Raw genomic sequence first — 22,701 nt, 5'->3', positions numbered from 1 at the left:
TGTGAGTGCATCAGTGTTGGAGCGGCTATCGTGTGTGTGGACCAGTGTTGGAGCGGCTAACGTGTGTGTGGACACGTGTTGGGACGGCTATCGTGTGTGTGGATCAGTGTTGGGGCGGCTATCGTGTGTGTGGATCTGTGTTGGAGCGGCTATCGTGTGTGTGGATCAGTGTTGGGGCGGCTATCGTGTGTGTGGATCAGTGTTGGGGCGGCTATCGTGTGTGTGGATCAGTGTTGGGGCGGCTATCGTGTGAGTGGACCAGTGTTGGGGCGGCTATCGTGTGAGTGGACCAGTGTTGGAGCGGCTATCGTGTGTGTGGATCAGTGTTGGGGCGGCTATCGTGTGTGTGGACCAGTGTTGGGGCGGCCATCGTGGGAGTGGACCAGTGTTGGAGCGGCCATCGTGTGTGTGGATCAGTTTTGGAGCGGCTATCGTGTGGGTGGACCTTTGTTGTAGCGGCTGTCGTGTGTGTGGACACGTGTTGGAGCGGCTATCGTGTGTGTGTACCCTTGTTGGAGCGGCTATCGTGTGTGTGGACCAGTGTTAGAGCGGCAATCGTGTGTGTGGACACGTGTTGGAGCGGCTATCGTGTGAGTGGACACGTGTTGGAGCGGCTATCTTGTGGGTGGATCAGTGTTGGAGCGGCTATCGTGATCCAGTGTTGGAGCGGCTATCGTGTGTGTTGATCAGTGTTGGGGCGGCTATCGTGTGTGTTGACTAGTGTTGGAGCGGCTATCGTGTGTGTTGATCAGTGTTGGAGCGGCTATCTTGTGTGTGGATCAGTGTTGGAGCGGCTAACGTGTGTGTGGACCAGTGTTGGAGCGGCTAACGTGTGAGTGCATCAGTGTTGGAGCGGCTATCGTGTGTGTGGATCAGTGTTGGAGCGGCTAACGTGTGTGTGGACACGTGTTGGGACGGCTATCGTGTGTGTGGATCAGTGTTGGGGCGGCTATCGTGTGTGTGGATCAGTGTTGGAGCGGCTATCTTGTGTGTGGATCAGTGTTGGAGCGGCTAACGTGTGTGTGGACCAGTGTTGGAGCGGCTAACTTGTGAGTGCATCAGTGTTGGAGCGGCTATCGTGTGTGTGGACCAGTGTTGGAGCGGCTATCGTGTGGGTGCATCAGTGTTGGAGCCGCTATCGTGTGGGTGCATCAGTGTTGGAGCGGCTAACGTGTGTGTGGACACGTGTTGGAGCGGCTGTCCTGTGTGTGGATCAGTGTTGGAGCGGTAACGTGTGTGTGGACCAGTGTTGGAGCGGCTAACGTGTGAGTGCATCAGTGTTGGAGCGGCTATCGTGTGTGTGGATCAGTGTTGGAGCGGCTATCGTGTGTGTGGACACGTGTTGGAGCGGCTATCCTGTGTGTGGATCAGTGTTGGAGCGGCTATCGTGTGTGTGCATCAGTGTTGGAGCGGCTATCGTGTGTGTGGACACGTGTTGGAGCGGCTATCCTGTGTGTGGATCAGTGTTGGAGCGGCTAACGTGTGAGTGGACCAGTGTTGGAGCGGCTATCGTGTGTGTGGATCAGTGTTGGAGCGGCTATCTTGTGTGTGGATCAGTGTTGGAGCGGCTAACGTGTGTGTGGACCAGTGTTGGAGCGGCTAACGTGTGTGTGGACCAGTGTTGGAGCGGCTAACGTGTGAGTGCATCAGTGTTGGAGCGGCTATCGTGTGTGTGGACCAGTGTTGGAGCGGCTATCGTGTGGGTGCATCAGTGTTGGAGCGGCTATCGTGTGGGTGCATCAGTGTTGGAGCGGCTAACGTGTGTGTGGACACGTGTTGGAGCGGCTATCCTGTGTGTGGACCAGTGTTGGAGCGGCTAACGTGTGAGTGCATCAGTGTTGGAGCGGCTATCGTGTGAGTGGACCAGTGTTGGAGAGGCTATCGTGTGTGTGGACACGTGTTGGAGCGGCTATCGTGTGTGTGGACACGTGTTGGAGCGGCTATCGTGTGAGTGGACCAGTGTTGGAGCGGCTATCGTGTGAGTGGACCAGTGTTGGAGCGGCTATCGTGTGTGTCGACCAGTGTTGGAGCGGCTATCGTGTGTGTGGACCAGTGTTGGAGCGGCTATCGTGTGAGTGGACCAGTGTTGGAGCGGGTATCGTGTGTGTGGACCAGTGTTGGGTCGGCTATCGTGTGTGTGGACCAGTGTTGGAGCGGCTAACGTGTGTGTGGATCAGTGTTGGGGCGGCTATCGGGTGAGTGGACCAGTGTTGGAGCGGCTATCGTGTGTGTGGATCAGTGTTGGAGCGGCTATCGTGTGAGTGGACCAGTGTTGGAGCGGCTATCGTGTGTGTGGATCAGTGTTGGGGCGGCCATCGTGTGTGTGGACCAGTGTTGGAGCGGCTATCGTGTGTGTGGACCAGTGTTGGAGCGGCTATCGTGTGTGTGGATCAGTGTTGGGGCGGCTATCGGGTGAGTGGACCAGTGTTGGAGCGGCTATCGGGTGAGTGGACCAGTGTTGGGGCGGCTATCGTGTGTGTGGATCAGTGTTGGGGCGGCTATCGGGTGAGTGGACCAGTGTTGGTGCGGCCATCGTGTGTGTGGACCAGTGTTGGAGCGGCTATCGTGTGTGTGGACCAGTGTTGGAGCGGCTATCGTGTGTGTGGATCAGTTTTGGAGCGGCTATCGTGTGGGTGGACCAGTGTTGGAGCGGCTGTCGTGTGAGTGGACCAGGGTTGGAGTGGCTATCGTGTGAGTGGATCAGTGTTGGAGTGGCTATCGTGTGAGTGGATCAGTGTTGGAGCAGCTATCGTGTGAGTGGACCAGTGTTGGGGCGGCTATCGTGTGAGTGGACCAGTGTTGGGGCGGCTATCGTGTGTGTGGACCAGTGTTGGAGCGGCTATCGTGTGTGTGGACCAGTGTTGGAGCGGCTATCGTGTGTGTTGATCAGTGTTGGGGCGGCTATCGTGTGTGTTGATCAGTGTTGGGGCGGCTATCGTGTGAGTGGATCAGTGTTGGAGCGGCTATCGTGTGTGTGGATCGGTGTTGGAGCCGCTATCGTGTGTGTGGATCGGTGTTGGAGCGGCTATCGTGTGTGTGGACCCGTGTTGGAGCGGCTATCGTTTGTGTGGACCAGTGTTGGAGCGGCTATCGTGTGTGTCGACCAGTGTTGGAGCGGCTATCGTGTGTGTGGATCAGTGTTGGAGCGGCTATCGTGTGAGTGGACCAGTGTTGGAGCGGCTATCGTGTGAGTGTACCCGTGTTGGAGCGGCTATCGTGTGTTTGGACACGTGTTGGAGCGGCTATCGTGTGAGTGGATCAGTGTTGGAGCGGCTATTGTGTGAGTGGACCAGTGTTGGAGCGGCTATCGTGTGAGTGTACCCGTGTTGGAGCGGCTATCGTGTGTGTGGACACGTGTTGGAGCGGCTATCGTGTGAGTGGATCAGTGTTGGAGCGGCTATAGTGTGTGTCGATCAGTGTTGGAGCGGCTATCGTGTGAGTGGATCAGTGTTGGAGCGGCTATCGTGTGAGTGGATCAGTGTTGGAGCGGCTATCCTGTGTGTGGATTAGTGTTGGGGCGGCTATCGTTTGTGTGTACCCGTGTTGGGGCGGCTATCGTGTGTGTGTACCCTTGTTGGAGCGGCTATCGTGTGTGTGGACCAGTGTTGAAGCGGCTATCGTGTGAGTGGATCAGTGTTGGAGCGGCTATCGTGTTTGTCGACCAGTGTTGGAGCGGCTATCGTGTGTGTCGACCAGTGTTGGAGCGGCTATCGTGTGTGTGGACCCATGTTGGAGCGGCTATCGTGTGTGTGGATCAGTGTTGGAGCGGCTATCGTGTGTGTGGATCAGTGTTGGAGCGGCTATCGTGTGGGTAGATCGGTCTTAGAGCGGCTATCGTGTGGGTGGATCGGTCTTAGAGCGGCTATCGTGTGAGTGGACCCGTGTTGGAGCGGCTATCATGTGTGTGGATCAGTGTTGGAGCGGCTATCGTGTGGGTAGATCGGTCTTAGAGCGGCTATCGTGTGAGTGGACCCATGTTGGAGCGGCTATCGTGTGTGTGGACACGTGTTGGAGCGGCTATCGTGTGTGTGGATCAGTGTTGGAGTGGCTATCGTGTGGGTGGATCGGTCTTAGAGCGGCTATCGTGTGTGTGGATCAGTGTTGCAGCGGCTATCCTGTGTGTGGACCCGTGTTGGAGCGGCTATCGTGTGAGTGGATCAGTGTTGCAGCGGCTATCCTGTGTGTGGACCCGTGTTGGAGTGGCTATCGTGTGTGTGGACACGTGTTGGAGCGGCTATCGTGTGGGTGAACACGTGTTGGAGCGGCTATCGTGTGTGTGGACCAGTGTTGGAGTGGCTATCGTGTGTGTGGATCAGTGTTTGAGTGGCTATCGTGTGGGTGGATCGGTCTTAGAGCGGCTATCGTGTGTGTGGACCCGTGTTGGAGCGGCTATCGTGTGAGTGTATCAGTGTTGCAGCGGCTATCCTGTGTGTGGACACGTGTTGGAGTGGCTATCGTGTGGGTGGATCAGTGTTGGAGCGGCTATCGTGTGTGTGGATCAGTGTTGGAGCGGCTATCGTGTGTGTGGATCAGTGTTGGAGCGGCTATCGTGTGTGTGGACACGTGTTGGAGCGGCTATCGTGTGTGTGGACACGTGTTGGAGCGGCTATCGTGTGTGTGGATCAGTGTTGGAGCTGCTGTCGTGTGTGTGGACTCCTGTTGGAGCGGCTATCGTGTGGGTGGATCAGTGTTGGAGCGGCTATCGTGTGTGTGGACCAGTGTTGGAGCGGCTATCGTGTGTGTGGACACGTGTTGGATCGGCTATCGTGTGTGTGCACCAGTGTTGGAGCGGCTATCGTGTGTGTGGACCCGTGTTGGAGTGGCTATCGTGTGTGTGGACCCGTGTTGGAGAGGCTATCGTGTGTGTGGACACGTGTTGGAGCGGCTATCGTGTGTGTGCACCAGTGTTGGAGCGGCTATCATGTGTGTGGACCCGTGTTGGAGTGGCTATTGTGTGTGTGGACACGTGTTGGAGCGGCTATCGTGTGTGTGGACACATGTTGGAGTGGCTATCGTGTGAGTGGACCAGTGAGTGGTGGAGCGCCTATCGTGTGTGTGGACACGTGTTGGAGCGACTATCCTGTGTGTGGACACGTGTTGGAGCGGCTATCGTGTGGGTGGACCAGTGCTGGAGTGGCTATCCTGTGAGTGGACCAGTGTTGGAGCGGCTATCGTGTGTGTGGACACGTGTTGGAGCGGCTAACGTGTGTGTGGACCAGTGTTGGAGTGGCTATCCTGTGAGTGGACCAGTGTTGGAGTGGCTATCCTGTGAGTGGACCAGTGTTGGAGCGGCTATCGTGTGTGTGGACACGTGTTGGAGCGGCTATCGTGTGTGTGGACACGTGTTGGAGCGGCTATCGTGTTTGTGGACCGGTGTTGGAGCGGCTATCCTGTGTGTGGACACGTGTAGGAGCGGCTATCGTGTGTGGACCGGTGTTGGAGCGGCTATCGTGTGTGTGGACACGTGTTGGAGCGGCTATCGTGTGAGTGGATCAGTGTTGGAGCGGCTATCGTGTGAGTGGACCAGTGTTGGAGCGGCTATCGTGTGGGTGGATCAGTGTTGGAGCGGCTATCGTGTGAGTGGACCAGTGTTGGAGCGGCTATCGTGTGTATGGACCCGTGTTGGAGCGGCTATCGTGTGAGTGGAGCGGTGTTGGGGCGGCTATCGTGTGAGTGGATCAGTGTTGGATCGGCTATCGTGTGTGTGGACCAGTGTTGGAGCCGCTATCGTGTGAGTGGACCAGTGTTGGAGCGGCCATCGTGTGTGTGGATCAGTGTTGGAGCGGCTATCGTGTGGGTGGACCAGTGTTGGAGCGGCTATCGTGAACCAGTGTTGAAGCGGCTATCGTGTGTGTTGATCAGTGTTGGGGCGGCTATCGTGTGTGTGGACCAGTGTTGGAGCGGTATCGTGTGTGTGGATCAGTGTTGGAGCGGCTATCGTGTGTGTGGACCAGTGTTGGAGCGGCTATCGTGTGAGTGGATCAGTGTTGGAGCGGCTATCGTGTGAGTGGATCAGTGTTGGAGCGGCTTTCGTGTGTGTGGACACGTGTTGGAACGGCTATCATGTGTTTGGAGCAGTTTTGGACCGGCTATCATGTGTGTGGACCAGTGTTGGAGTGGCTATGTCTCATCAGGCTTGGGCAATGTAAGTATTGGGTAAGTTTCTTACCAATTTTAGCAGTTTATTGTCAGTCAGTGCAGTGAGAATGGCTCCAGGGCAGTGTTTTGTTGTGTGTGTGTTTGTGAGTTGTGGGAATTCTGGGAGACCTCCAGCCTCACGGATAACTACATCTGCATAATGTTGCAGCTCCTCAGAGAACGCGTTCAGGAACTATAGCTGCAACGTGAGAGAACAAGGAGACAGATAGGAACTACAGGGAGGTAATCACTCCTAGGCTGCAGGAGGCTGGGTGACCGTCGGGAGAAGGAAGGGAAATTGTCAGTCAGTGCAGGGTACCTGTTCCCCTCAACAAAAAGTAGACCACTTTGAAGTCTGTTAAGGGGAACGATCTGCCGGTGGGAACCACAATGATTGGGTTTCTGGCATTGAGTCTGGTGCTGTTGAAACAGAGGTGAAGAGGACTGCAGTAGTTACAAGAGATCCCATAGGCAGTGGAGCAGGGAGGAGATTCTGTGGGTGTGATAGAGACGCCCAAATGATACGTTGCCACCCAGGTGCCAGAGTCAGAGAGAGGTCTTGGATTGGGTCCATCGTATTCTAAAGGGGGAGGGTGAGCAGCTAGAAAGAATTCTTGGTGCCAATATGTACCAATGACATAGATAGGAAGGGCGAGCAGATCTTGAAGAGAGATTTTAGGGAGCTAGGTAGGAAGTTGAAAAACAGGACCTTCAGGGTAGAAATCTCTAGATTGCTGCCTGTGCCACACACCCGTGAAGGCAAGAATAGAATGATTTAGCAGGTGAATGTGTGGCTGAGAAACTGGTGCAGGGGGGCAGGATTTCAAATTTCTGGATCATTGGGGTCTCTTCTGGGAAGCTGTGATCTGTACAAAAGGAACAGGTTACACCTGAACCCAAAGGGGACCGATATCCTTCTGGGCAGGTTTGCTAGAGCTGTTCAAAGTGATAGGCATGAGGATACCGCGAGCAAGCGGAGCAAACTAAATGAGTATTTTGCATCAGTCTTCACTGTGGAAGACGAGCAGTGTGCCAGGTGTTGAAGGGTGTGAGGGAAGAGAAGTGGGTGCAGTTACAATTACAAGGGAGAAGGTGCTCAAAAAGTTAAAAATAAACCAGATGAACTGCACCCCAGGATAGTGGTAGAGACTGAGGTGGCATTAGTAAGGATCTTTCAAAAATCATTGGACTCTGGCAAGGTTCTGGAGGACCTGAAAATTGTAAATGTCACTCCACTCTTTCAGAAAGGAGGGAGGCAACAGAAAGGAAATTATAGACCATTTGGCCTGACCTGAGTGGTTGGGAAGATGATGGAGTCTATTTTTAAGGATGAGGTTCTGGAGTACTTGGTGACACAGGACAAGACTGGACAAAGTCAACATTGTTTCCTCAAGGGAAAATCCTGCCTGACAAACCTATTGGAATTATTTGAGGAGATTACAAGTAGGATAGATAAAGGGGATGTGGTGGATGTTGAATATTTGAACTTTCAGAAGGCGTTTGACAAGGTGCCACACATGAGGCTGCTTAACAAGTTAAGAGCCCATGGTATTACAGGAGAGTTACTAAGATGGTTAGAGCACTGGCTGATTGGTAGGAGGCAGTGAATGGGAATAAAAAGATCCTTTTCTGTTTGGCGGCCAGTAACATAGTAGTGTTCCACAGGGGTCGGTATTGGGACCGCTTCTTTCTATGCTCTATATCAATGATTTAGATGATGGAATAGATGGCTTTGTTGACAAGTTTGTAGATGATACGAAGATTGGTGGAGGGGCAGGTAGTGTTGAGGAACAGTAGGCTGCAGAAAGACTTGGGTTAGGAGAATGGGCAAGAAAGTGGCAAACGAAATACACCCTGAAGATTAACTTGCAGGTTGAGTCGGTGGTGAGGAAGGCAAATGCCATGTTAGCATTCATTTCACGAGGTCTTGAATACAAGAGCAAGGATGTGATGCTGAGGCTTTATAAGGCACTGGTGAGGCCTCACCTTGAGTATTGTGAACAGTTTGGGCCCCTCATCTAAGAAAAGATGTGCTGACATTGGAGAGGGTCCAGAGGAGGTTCACAAGGATGATTCCAGGAATGAAAGGGTTATCATACAAAGAACGCTTGATGGCTCTGGGTCTGTACTCACTGGCATTCAGAAGGATGGGGTGGGGCGGGGGGGGGTGGAATCTCACTGAAACCTTTTGAATGTTGAAAGGCCTAGACAAAGTAGATGTGGAAAGGATGTTTCCCATGGTGGGAGAGTCTAGGACAAGCGGGCACAGCCTCAGAATAGATGGGCTCCCTTTCAAAACAGAGTTGTGGAGAAATTTCTTCAGCCAAAGGGTGGTGACTTTGTGGAATTTGTTGCCACATGCAGCTGTGGAAGCCAAGTCATTGTTTGAATTTAAGGCTGAGATTGATAGGGCATAAAAGTTTACGGGGAGAAGGCCAGGGAGTGAGGCTGAAGAGGGGAAAGAATGGGGGAGCAGACTCCTTAGGCAAAATGGCCCAATTCTGCTCCTATGTCTTATGATTAGTATTACAGAGGAGTAAAGGGCCTGAAGAGGAACTGGCCAAAATAGATGGGAAGAGAACACAAGTAAGATGATAGTGGAACATCAGTGTGTTGGCCAGAAAGAATGACAATCTTCAAATCAGTGAATTCAAATGAATCAAGGACAGTGGAAGCTGTCTTTGTTCTTGCCGTGCGCTTAGGGGAATGGAGGCTGCCATTTTGTGAAGACACTCGATTCTCCATTTTGTGAGCTTGACATGCTGGACTTGATTAGTGTTTTAAAGAAGGCACAAAGACTCTTCAGGTAATCTGCTGGACTGGAGGTCATTTCCAAATAAGGAGTTATTTGTGAGGTGTTCTTTGGTTGGCTATAACATGCAGGATTGTGAATGCCTGAGGTGATTCGAGCTCATTGCTGACTGGGAACAAAGAGCCATGAGTCAGCAACTGTCCCTTGATGGGAAGAGGACAATAGATGGATGCTGCTTGGACCAGAGCCAATGACCAGGTGTTAAAGGCCAGACACATGACCTGCGGCCAATGACACTGGAATGCGACATTTGAATTGATAAGAAATGGATATAAAAGTGGATGCTTTGTGTGTGCCGGTGGCGGTAACTTCGAAGAATAACCATCGCAGATACAAGCGAGAAGAACCCTACGTGAAGCACGTGGAGAGTGAATTGGGACCACGAGGAACAAGGAGCGCCTGGTCAGCGTAAATTCCTCCGCCCGGGTAATACCTTTGCTATTCTTTGACTATCCAGGAGAGTCAGGGATACTTAGCAGGTGTGCACACAAGGTATTTAGTGTATGAATTCACATACTTGTTAGTTTGAACAATAAAGGTATTTGTCAGTAAATACAGATCTCTCTGTGCCTCATTCAGAATCGTTGGAAGAGTAAGTAGGAGCTTGGATGATATGTGGAGCAATGTGGAGAGTGTGGGGGCTCTTGAGAGCTGAAGGACAATGAAGAAATCTCACACAGTGGCCCCCTTGATAACCTCTTCAGCTACACCCATTCATTCACTCACTTCCCCACCGACACACAGTGGCAAAGTTCTGTTCTGTCTATAGAATGCACTGCAGCAGCTCACCAAGATCCTTCAGACAGCACCTCCCAAACCTACCATATCTACTAGCTGTAAGGACAAGGACAGCAACAACATGAGGTTCACCATACCCCCCCCACCCCCACCCCCACCCCCGTCCGCACACCATCCTGGCTTGGGAAATTATTGCTGTTTCTTCACTGCCATAGAACTTAGCCCTTATCAGCATAATCAGTGTATTCACACCTCACCATCAGACAAAGGAGCAGAATTAGGCTATTTGGCCCATCAAGCCTGCTCTGCCATTTCATCATGCTGACCCCTTTCAACCCCATTCTCCTGCCTTCTCCCATAACCTTTGACACCCTAACTGATGAAGAACATAACAGTCTCCACTCTGTGGTAATGAGTTCCACAGATTCACCATCCTCTGGCTAAAGAAATCCCTCCTCATCTCCTTTCTAAATGGACAGCCTTCCATTTTGGAGATGTGCCTTAGACTCTCCATGCCCTCTTCCAATATTCGCAAACACGAGGAAATCTGCAGATGCTGGAAATTCAAGCAACAACAACACACAAAATGCTGGTGGAACACAGCAGGCCAGGCAGCATCTATAGGAAGAAGCACTGTCGACGTTTGGGGCCGAGCCCCTTCATCAATATTCAATAGGTTTTTTTAAAACTTTTTTTATTGTTTTCAAATAGTTACAGAATAAATGTGTATGAGAAAAAAAAATGTTTTACCCAGCCCCCCTCCCCTTAACCCCTCCCCCCTAACATCCCTATTAAAAAAAAAGAAAGAAAAAAAAGGAATGCCTGGATATTGGAAGATCCCCACATGCTCCACGGAGTTCGTAATAACTTTAGTATATATATTTATTTCTTTCCCCAAGTAACCAATTATTTCATCTTCGGAGCACCTATATATTTAATCCTGTCTTTTGTAACAAGGGTGCCAAATTTTCAAAAATGTTTCATATTTATCTCTTAAATTGTAAGTGATTTTTTCAAGTGGAATACAGCCATAAATTTCGTTCTTCCAACGATCTATACTTAGATATGTATCCGATTTCCAAGTCACTGCAATAGCTTTTTTGGCTACTGCCAATGCAATTTTTATAAATTCTTTCTGATATTTATTCAGTCTGGATATCGGTTTTATCCCTTCAATATTACCTAGTAAAAGTAATATTGGGTTGTGTGGAAGTTGTATTCCAATAATTTGTTCCAGTAAAACTCTTAAATTTGTCCAAAAAGGTTGAATTTTAGAGCAAGACCAAGTAGAATGTAAAAAAGTACCAATTTCTTGGTTACATCGAAAACACTGATCAGATAGATTTGGGTTTAATTTGTTTATTTTTTGTGGTGTAATATATAGTTGATGTAAAAAATTGTATTGCACTAATCTTAATCGAACGTTTATTGTATTTGTCATTCTCTCAAGACATAGTCTTGACCAGTTTTTTTCTTCAATTTTGATATTCAAATCACTTTCCCATTTTTGTCTTGACTTATGGACTCCTTGTTTAATTGCTGTTTTTGAATCAAATTATGCATACAAGAGATAAATTTTTTAATCTTTCCTTTTTGAATTAAAGTTTCTATTTCATTGGGTTTCGGTAGTAACATTGTTTGACCTAGCTTTTCTCTTAAATAAGCCCTTAGTTGAAAGTAACAAAAAAGAGTGTTGTTTGAATACTTTATATTTATTCTTTAATTGATCAAATGACATTAATATACCTCCTTCAAAACAATCTCCTATATATCTAATCCCTTTTTGAAACCAATTATATAAAAGTTGATTATCCATTGTAAAAGGAATAAGTCTATTTTGGATTAAAGATCTCTTTGCTAATAAGGATTTCTTTGTCTCATCGTCAACATTTATCTTATTCCATAAATCAATCAAATGTTTTAATATAGGAGATTCTTTCTTTTCCCGTATCCATTTAGATTCCCATTTATATATAAAGTCTTCTGGTATATTTTCTCCTATTTTATCTAGTTCTATTCTGATCCATGCCGGTTTGTCTTTCTCAAAAAAGGATGCAATAAATCTAAGTTGATTTGCTTTATAATAATTCTTAAAATTTGGAAGTTGTAACCCTCCTAGCTCAAATTTCCATGTCAATTTTTCCAACGATATTCTTGACATCTTATCTTTCCAAAGAAACTTCCTCACATATTTATTCAGCTCTTGAAAAAACTTCTGGGGTAATTGTATTGGTAGTGATTGAAATAAGTATTGTAATCTAGGGAATATATTCATTTTTATGGTATTTACTCTACCTACTAATGTTATTGGTAATACCATCCATTTATCAAGATCTTCTTGAATTTTTTTCAATAGTGGTAAATAATTTAATTTGTATATGTTCTTTATATCATTATTGACTCTTATACCTAAATATTTTATACCATTTGCCGGCCATCTAAATTGGGTTATTGATCGACATTGATTATAGTCTCCTTTAGTAAGAGGTAAAATTTCACTTTTATCCCAATTTATTTTGTAACCTGATACTTTCCCATATTCTTCTAATCTATAGGATAATTTATGCAACGATTGCAATGGGTTTGTTAGATAAAGTAGAACATCATCAGCAAATAAGTTAATCTTGTATTCTTCCTGGTTAACTCTAAAACCCTTAATATCTGGGTCCATTCTGATCAATTCAGCTAATGGCTCTATCGCCAATACAAATAAAGCAGGTGATAATGGACAACCTTGCCTAGTTGACCTTGTTAACTGAAATGGTGTTGAAATTTGACCATTTGTCACTACTTTAGCTTTGGGATTAGTATTTAAGGTTTTAATCCATTTTATAAAAGATACTCCTAATCCGTATTTTTCCAATACCTTAAATAAAAAATCCCACTCCAATCTATCAAATGCTTTTTCTGCATCTAAAGCAACTGCCACGCTCATTTCCTCCCTCTTCTGTGCTAAATGAATTATACTAAATAAGCGAGTTACATTATCTGCTGATTGTCTATTTTTAATAAATCCTGTTTGATCCATATGTACTAATTTTGGTAAGCATTTAGATAATCTATTAGATAAGATTTTTGCTATTATTTTATAATCAGTATTTAATAAAGAAATCGGTCTATATGATGATGGCTTTAAAGGATCTCTATCTTTTTTTGGCAATACTATTAAAATGGCTGTCGAAAAGGATTCTGGAAGTTTATGTGTTCTTTCCGCTTGGCGTATTAATTCCATAAGAGGAGGAATTAATAAATCTTTAAACTTTTTATAGAATTCAGGCGGAAAACCATCTTCTCCTGGAGATTTATTACTTTGAAGTGATCCTAGGGCTTCTTCGACCTCTTTCAATGTAAAAGGCATATCTAATCCCTTCTGTTCTTCCGTATTTAATTTTGGAAGAGTTATTTGTGATAGAAACCTTTCTATCTTGACATTGTCATTTTGTGATTCTAATTTGTACAACTCAGAGTAAAAATTCTTAAAAGCTTCATTAATTTCTAAAGGTTTATAAGTAATTTTATTTACTCTTGTTCGAATTGCATTTATTGTTTTAGAAGTCTGGTCTGTTTTTAGCTGCCATGCAAGAACTTTATGTGATCTTTCACCTAGTTCATAATATCTTTGTTTAGTTCTCATAATTGCTTTTTCCGTTCGATATGTTTGGAGCGTATTATATTGTAACTTCTTGTTAACAAGTTGTCTTCGTTTTTCTTCTGTCATATTTCTTTGGGATTCTTTTTCTAATTTTGTAATCTCTTTTTCCAATTGATCTATTTCTATCATATATTCCTTCTTAATTTTAGAAGTATAACTTATTATCTGACCTCTCAAGTATGCCTTCATTGCTTCCCACACTATAAATTTATCATCAACTGAATGTGAATTTATATCTAAAAAGAACTGAATCTGTTTTTTCATAAAATCACAAAAGTCTTGACGTTTTAATAATATTGAATTAAATCTCCACCTATAAACTGATTCCTCTTTATCTATCATTATCATTGTCATTATTAAAGGAGAATGATCTGACAATATTCTTGCTTTATATTCCACATTTTTCACTCTATCTTGAATATTTGTTGATAATAGGAAAAAGTCTATCCTTGAATATGTTTTATGTCTATTTGAATAAAATGAATAATCTCTTTCTTTTGGATTAATTCTTCTCCATATATCAATCAGATTTAAGTCTTTCATCAATGATAGAGTTAATTTTACTGCTTTTGATTTTGTAACAACCTTTGTTGATCTATCTAAAGCTGGATCTAGACAAAAGTTAAAATCTCCACCTATTAATATTTTATCATGTGCGTTGGCCAAATTCAAAAAGACCTCCTGTATGAATTTTACATCATTTTCATTTGGTGCGTAAATGTTCATAAGGGTCCATAGTTCTGAAAAAATTTGACAGTGTATAATTAGATATCTCCCCGCCGAATCAATTAATGCGTTTTGTATTTTAATTGGTAGATTTTTGTTAACCAAAATTGCAACTCCTCTCGCCTTTGAATTAAATGAAGCTGCAATAACATTTCCAACCCAGTCTCTTTTTAATTTCTGATGTTCTATGTCTGTTAAATGAGTTTCTTGTAAAAAAGCTATATCTGTTTTCATTTTTTTAATATATGCTAAAATTCTTTTTCTTTTTACTGGCCCATTAAGCCCATTAACATTAAAACTTAAAAAGTTTAGTAGATTAGTCATTTTTTTTTATTATATTATTCCAATCTATAATAGTACCTAATCTTTCCGCTTTCGTGGTATCTTGGGAAATCTTTATAAAAATCTCCGTGTTGCTATGTGTGTCCCCACCAATCATCCAGGCTAAAAGAAAGAAGAAAATTAAAATATAAAGAAAAAAACAAAATACCCCCCTACTAATGTTGTGGAAAAAAAACACAACATTACCCCCCTCTGCTGTACGGGTCATGGCAACCGCCATGATTACACACGTGAATCCCGCAGTAACCGATCCAAAGCTCCCCAGCCCCCCCGCAACACAAAAACATATATGTATAAGAAGAGAAAAAAAAAGAAATACCATTCTCATTTAGTATTTCTAAAATTTTGCTTTTCTCTTCTATAATATCCATAAATGTCCATCACTTCTGTTCGTTGGGTCTATCTTCATCTTTAATCCATTACGTTTGGAAGTCTCTATGCATAATTAGCGAATAGATAGAAGTTCTTGTACAAACTCCTCTGCTTTTCGATAATCGGGAAAAAAAATTTTTCCTTCCTCCAAAAAAATTATCAGTGTTGCTGGATGACGCATTGTAAATTTATAACCCTTTACCCATAAGGCTTTTTTCACTGGGTTAAATTCCTTCTTTCTCTTCAACAGGTTGTAACTTATATCAGGATAAAAAAGAACTGGTTTTCCTGCTATCATCAGTGGCCCGTTTCTATTTTTGGCACTTTGGGCAGCGGCCTTCAGGATCTTTTCTTTGTCTTGGTATCGTAAGCATTTTATCAAAATTGATCGTGGGTTTTGATCAGCTCGAGGTCTTGACCTTAAGGATCTATGAGCCCTTTCGATCTCAATTGGAGTTTCTCTTTCCATTTCCAACTTTTCAGGGATCCATTTTTGAAAAAAATTTATTGGATCTTCTCCTTCTATATCTTCTTTAAGTCCAACAATTTTAATATTATTTCGTCTACTGAAATTTTCAAGCTTATCAATTTGTTCCATAAATTGTTTTCTTTCTGATGCCCAAGCAGCATTTTCATTTTCTATTTTGTCCATTCTTTCAACCATGTCCTCCGTTGTAGTTTCCAAGTCTGTAATTCTTTTTTCCATTTTTTCCTGTCTCTTTGTCATTTTATCAAGCATAATCTCCATATTGGTCTTTTTTTTCGAGTATTTTTTGATTATTTTAAATTATTTTTAATGTGTCTAATTTACGCATTATTTGCCTCAAAGTCTTTTCTATATTTCTAGAAGGACTTTTAACTTCTTCTTCATCTGATCCTTCCGAGACACTTGACTCTCCCTCCGATTCACTATCACTTTCAGTTGCAGTGGTAGCTGGGCTTTGTAGTTCTTGTTGCTCCCGTTTGCGCATGCTCCGTCCTTCGCGTTTGCGCAATTCACGATGACCCTTCCTTTTAGGAATGGCCATTGTTGCCGCGGTCTCTTGTTCCGCCTCGCCGGTGGCACCACGTACCTGAGACCGCGGTTCCTCGGCAGACGTGGGCCCCACTCTTGTTCCAACTTGCGTAATCTTCCCGGTATTAGTTTTCTTCATCTTCCTTCTTTGAGGCATAGCTTGACACAATCCGGAGTAGTTTATAAGTAACTTTTAGAAGGTACTGACTAACTTTTCTTCATTTAGACATTAATTTATTAACTTTTTACGGGAGAGCTGGGTTCCAGCGTCTCGATCCTACGTCATCACGTGACGTCCCCCAATATTCAATAGGTTTCAATGTAATCACCCCCTCCCTCCCCACCCAGACTCCAGCGAGTGCAGGCCCTCAGGCATCCATCGCTCCTCACACATTAACCCTTTCATTCCCGTGAAGCTCCTCTGCACTTGCCAAGAAGGGCTCTGAGAGATGCCCCGGCCGTGGTTTGGAATGTGTGCGATGCAAATCACGGATTTCTCTGTATGTTTCCAGTTCATATGCCAAACGAATCGCGGTGTAGGGCTGCGCTCACCTCGGTCACGCTGAGGGACTCACGGCTCGGACACGCCGAGGGGCTCTCGGCTCGGTCACGCCGAGGGGCGCGCGGCTCGGTCACGCCGAGGGGCGCGCGGCTCGGTCACGCCGAGGGGCGCGCGGCTCGGTCACGCCGAGGGGCTCTCGGCTCGGACACGCCGAGGGGCTCTCGGCTCGGTCACGCCAAGGGGCTCGCGGCTCGGTCACGCTGCCTCGGCTCGGTCACGCCGAGGGGCTCTCGGCTCGGTCACGCTGCCTCGGCTCGGTCACGCCGAGGGGCTCGCGGCTCGGTCACGCCGAGGGGCTCTCGGCTCGGTCACGCCAAGGGGCTCGCGGCTCGGTCACGCTGCCTCGGCTCGGTCACGCCGAGGGGCTCTCGGCTCGGTCACGCTGCCTCGGCTCGGTCACGCCGAGGGGCTCGCGGCTCGGTCACGCCGAGGGGATCTCGGCTCGTTCACGCCGAGGGGCTCGCGACTCGGTCACGCCGAGGGACTCGCGGCTCGGTCACGCTGCCTCGGCTCGGTCACGCCGAGGGGCTCTCGGCTCGGTCACGCCGAGGGGATCTCGGCTCGGACACGCCGAGGGGATCTCGGCTCGGTCACGCCGAGGGGCTCTCGGCTCGGTCACGCTGCCTCGGCTCGGTCATGCTGCCTCGGCTCGGTCACGCCGAGGGGCTCTCGGCTCGGTCACGCTGCCTCGGCTCGGTCACGCCGAGGGGCTCTCGGCTCGGTCACGCTGCCTCGGCTCGGTCACGCCGAGGGGCTCTCGGCTCGGACACGCCGAGGGGCTCGCGGCTCGGTCACGCCGAGGGGCTCTCGGCTCGGTCACGCCGAGGGGCTCGCGGCTCGGACACGCCGAGGGGCTCGCGGCTCGGTCACGCCGAGGGGCTCGCGGCTCGGTCACGCCGAGGGGCTCTCGGCTCGGTCACGCCGAGGGGCTCTCGGCTCGGACACGCCGAGGGGCTCTCGGCTCGGACACGCCGAGGGGCTCTCGGCTCGGTCACGCCGAGGGGCTCGCGGCTCGGTCACGCTGCCTCGGCTCGGTCACGCCGAGGGGCTCGCGGCTCGGTCACGCCGAGGGGCTCGCGGCTCGGTCACGCCGAGGGGATCTCGGCTCGTTCACGCCGAGGGGCTCGCGACTCGGTCACGCCGAGGGACTCGCGGCTCGGTCACGCTGCCTCGGCTCGGTCACGCCGAGGGGCTCTCGGCTCGGTCACGCCGAGGGGATCTCGGCTCGGACACGCCGAGGGGATCTCGGCTCGGTCACGCCGAGGGGCTCTCGGCTCGGTCACGCTGCCTCGGCTCGGTCATGCTGCCTCGGCTCGGTCACGCCGAGGGGCTCTCGGCTCGGTCACGCCGAGGGGCTCTCGGCTCGGTCACGCTGCCTCGGCTCGGTCACGCCGAGGGGCTCTCGGCTCGGTCACGCCGAGGGGCTCTCGGCTCGGACACGCCGAGGGGCTCGCGGCTCGGTCACGCCGAGGGGCTCTCGGCTCGGTCACGCCGAGGGGCTCGCGGCTCGGTCACGCCGAGGGGCTCGCGGCTCGGACACGCCGAGGGGCTCGCGGCTCGGTCACGCCGAGGGGCTCTCGGCTCGGACACGCCGAGGGGCTCGCGGCTCGGTCACGCCGAGGGGCTCTCGGCTCGGTCACGCCGAGGGGCTCTCGGCTCGGTCACGCCGAGGGGCGCGCGGCTCGGACACGGCTCGGAGACTCTGAGTACTCAACCTTGTGCTCTATGTCACTAAGTCCATGGAATTGATTGTGGACTTCAGGAAGATGAAATGGGGGAAACACACACACACACACAAGTCCTCATCGTGGGGTCGGTCAGCAGAAGAAAGGGGCAGCAGTCTCAACATCTCTGTAATTATCCCGGGCCCCATGCAATTACAAAGAAAACAGGAGAACAGCTGAATTTCGTTAGGAGTTTGTGGAGGTTTGGTATATCATTAAAGACAAGCACATCTCTACGGACGTACAACGGAGAGCATTCTGTTTTTGTAATTTATTTTTTAATATGGAGAGCATTCTACCGGGCTGGTACGGGGGAAGCCACCGTACAGGATCGGAAAAAGCTCATCATTAAGGACCGTCTATCACTCAGGATGTGCCCCCCTCTCGTTAGGAGCCTGAAGCACACCCTCAATGTTTCAGGAATAGCTTCGACCCGTCTCCATCGGATTTCTGAATGAACAAACAACCCGTGTTCACCAGCTCACTATTTTTTCTCTTTATTTGCTCTATTTTTGCACTACTAATTTGCTTTGTTGTGTCTATTCCTTGTTGTCATTTATTTTTAAATTATACTTAGCAAAGCACTGCTGTCGCAAACAGCGTATTTCACGACATATGCCGGGGATGGTGTACTGGTGAAATGGAGTGGGGACTCAGGCAAATGTTTAACAGGACATGTCTCAATGTTTATCCAGCGAGGCTGGAGATAAGTGCGGTTCTGGGCACTGACAGACTGTTGGGCCACGCCACAGATCTCATTCCGGCTCGGCAAACGTGGGACAGAGGTAGGGGCACCCGGGGGAGCCTGTCGTGCGGGGTCCGCTGTTCCAGTCAGGGGAGGGAGAAGGGGACGTGTGGGTGGGGTGAGTATTAGGGTGCATTTTGACCTTCCGCCGACGTGCAGAGAATGAGGGAGTGAGGGGAAATACGGGTCGGAGGGAGACCTCAGAGTGGACATTGGCTCCTTCCAGCCAAAAGCTGATGTCGAAGGTGGGGTCCGCGATGGCTCGGGTGGGTGCAGACATCAGAACTCCTGCCCTCAGTGTGTGCCCCCGGGGCAAAGTGGGGCAACGCGACGTTCTGATCGAGTGGCGAATGGGTCACTGCACGGACTTAAGGAAAGGCGGGGTATCAGTGACCAACGGACAGCAGAGCGGGGGCCGTAGTTCACGAGGCCCCTGCGGTCACCTCCCCCCGGGACGGAGAGACTGACGGAGGAGGGGGCTCGGCAGGTGAAGGGAGCAGTGACCAGCGTCTCGGCCGCCAGAGTGAGTGGCCCTGCTACACACGAGAGCAAGGAAGATCGTGAGAGGGGATTCCATAATTAGGGGAATAGACAGGAGCTTCTGAGGCCGAAAATGGGACTCCCAGTTAGTGTGTTTTGCCCCCCCCCCCACAGCCTCTAGGGTTCGGGGTGTCTCAGGGGGGCATTCTGGAAGGGGAGGGTTGAACATCCAGCGGTCGTGAATGTGGGATACAGGGGGGAGGCAGAGCAGATCCAACGAGCTGTATTTACCCATTCATTACAAAGTAGGACTTCAAAGATAAAATCGCGGGATTGCTACCCGTGCACCAGGCGTCAATCACAAGCCCACTTCCTTTTCAGTCCTGATGAACTGTCGACTGTTTATTCCTCTCCATAGACGCTGCCCGACCTGCTGAGTTCTTCCAGCAGTTTGTGTGTGTGAGTGTGTGTGTACGTGTGTGTGGTATGTGTGTGGTGTGTATGAGTGTGTGTGTGTGTGTGTGTACGTGTGGTGTGGTATGTGGGTGGTGTGTGTGTGCTGTGTATGAGTGTGTGTGAGTGTGTGTGTGTACCAGTCCCGCGTTCTCGTTAGAGAGAGGGAAGCGAGAGGCGTTCAGATTCCTGCCCAGGGTCAATGTTCTTTGGGGGATAGTTAGCCAGTGCTGCTGGAGAGGGTTTAAACTAATATGTGGCGGGGGTGGGGTGGGAATCCAGGCAGATAGAGAGGGAAGCAGTGCAGAGACCAAAGGAAAAGGGAAAATTCCGGGCCTGCTACAGAAACATTCGCCAGGTTCCAAAAGGACAGTGTGTGTGTGAACGCCCGAACTATAAGAAACAAGGCCAGCGAGTGAACCTGTGGCACCAACCCCTACAAAGAAATATAATTTAATGGCCATTAAAGAAATCCGGTCGCAGGGTGGTGATCGGAAGCACAGCAGAATCTGCAGATAATGGAAATCCAGAGTAACACACACACACACACACACACTCATACACAGCACACACACACACCACCCACATACCACACCACATGTACACACACACACACACACACACACACACACACACACACACACACACACACACACACACACACACACAGAAACACAGACACACAGACTGGACACATACACACACCACACACACACACTCACACACATACCACACCACACACACACACACACACACTCACACACACCACCCACATACCACACCACACGTACACACACACACACACACACACACACACACACTGGACACATACACACACAACACACACACAAACTCACACACCCACACACACTCACACACACACACACACACACACACACACACACACACACACACACACACACACACACACACACAGCACACACACTCACACACACTCACACACACACACCACCCACATACCACACCACATGTACACACACACACACACACACACACACACACACACACACACACACACACACACACACACACACACACAGAAACACAGACACACAGACTGGACACATACACACACCACACACACACACTCACACACATACCACACCACACACACACACACACACACTCACACACACCACCCACATACCACACCACACGTACACACACACACACACACACACACACACACACTGGACACATACACACACAACACACACACAAACTCACACACCCACACACACTCACACACACACACACACACACACACACACACACACACACACACACACACACACACACACACAGAAACACAGACACACAGACTGGACACATACACACACCACACACACACACTCACACACTCACACACACCACACACACACACACACACACACACACACACACACACACACCACCCACACGTACACACACACACACACACACACACACCACACACACACCACCCACACGTACACACACACACACACACACACACACACACACACACACACACACACACACACACACACACACACTGGACACATACACACACAACACACACACAAACTCACACACCCACACACACTCACACACAGCACACACACACCACCCACATACCACACCACACATACACACACACACAAACACACATACATACACACACATACACACCTTACACCACACATATGCACACACATCACAGACAGACAGACACACACAGGTAGGTGAAGGGGGAAAACTCACTGGTGGGTGAAGGGTGATGTCTACAGGCCACCCAACAGTGGTGTGGGTAATAAAACAAGAAATACCAGATGCATGTTCAAATGGACAGGGAGTCTTCAAGAGGGGCTTTAACTTGCACATTGATTGGGTGAAACAGGTTGGACCAAGCACGGCTTGAGGAATTCATGGAATGTATCCACGATGGCCTTCTTGAACAGCATGTTATTGAACCTACAGGGAATATGTTATTTCAGGTCTGGTCCTGGGCAATGAGATGGGTAAAATTAACAGTTAGGGAGCCTCTTGGAAAGCAAGATGAGAGTATGATTGAATTTCTCATACAAAGAGAGAGTGCAATGGTTCCATGTAAATCCATTGTATTTTGCTGAAACAGAAGAGACTATAATGGGATGAGGGAGGAACTGTCTAGACTGGGAACACAGGCTATCTGGTAAGACAGTTGTGGAACAGTGAAAAACTTTCAAGAGATTTTTCAACGTTTTCAACTAAAGTACACTCTGTGGCCGGTTTGTTAGGGACCCCTGCACGCAGATGCAAGTATCTATTCAGCCAATCATGTGACAGGAATTATGTGCATTAAACGCATGCAGACATGGCCAAGAGGTTCAGACCAGACATCAGAATGGGGAAGAAATGTGATCCAAGTGACTTTGACTGTGGAATAATTGTTGGTGCCAGATGCGGTGGTTTGAGTATGTCAGGAACTGCTGATCTCCTGGGATTTTCATGCACCACAGTCTCTAGAGTTTACAGAGAATGATGCAAAAAACAAAAAACAAAAATACATCTAGTGAGTGGCAGCTCCCTGGGCAAAAACACATTGTTAATGAGAGGGGTCAGAGGAGAACGGCCAGACTGGTTCGATCTGACAGGAAGGCAACAGTGACTCAAATATCCACACAGTGGTGTTTCCATCGCTGTCTGTGAGGAGTTTGCATGTTCTCCCCCGACCGAGTGGGTCTCCGCCAGGTGCTCTCGTTTCCTCGCACAGTCCGTAGGCGTACGGGTTACGGTCAGTGAGTTGCGGGTGTGCTATGTTGGTGACACTTGTGGGCTGCCCCCAGAACATCCTCGGATTGTGTTGGTTGTTGACACAAACAAAGGATTTCTCCGCAAGCTTCGATGTACATTTAACATATAAAACAAATCTTTATCTTTATCCTGACCCCTGCAAACAC

At 48.6% G+C, this 22,701-nt stretch overlaps 1 protein-coding gene across 1 annotated transcript in view; it reads left to right on the top strand.

The window, feature by feature from the left end:
* The first annotated feature begins 18,726 nt into the window (after positions 1-18,726).
* The window catches only part of serpinf2b (serpin peptidase inhibitor, clade F (alpha-2 antiplasmin, pigment epithelium derived factor), member 2b), a 36,338-nt gene continuing 32,363 nt past the window's right edge, over positions 18,727-22,701 (top strand). Inside the window, exon 1 of the mRNA XM_073053011.1 lies at positions 18,727-18,866. The gene's annotated coding sequence lies outside the window, so the exon portion shown is untranslated. The remainder of the gene's footprint in view (positions 18,867-22,701) is intronic.

Source organism: Hemitrygon akajei, chromosome 8 (assembly GCF_048418815.1).
Source record: "Hemitrygon akajei chromosome 8, sHemAka1.3, whole genome shotgun sequence".
Taxonomy (NCBI): Eukaryota; Metazoa; Chordata; class Chondrichthyes; order Myliobatiformes; family Dasyatidae; genus Hemitrygon; species Hemitrygon akajei.
The sequence above is the reverse complement of the archived record's forward strand: the minus strand, read 5'-3'. Positions and strand labels throughout refer to the sequence as shown.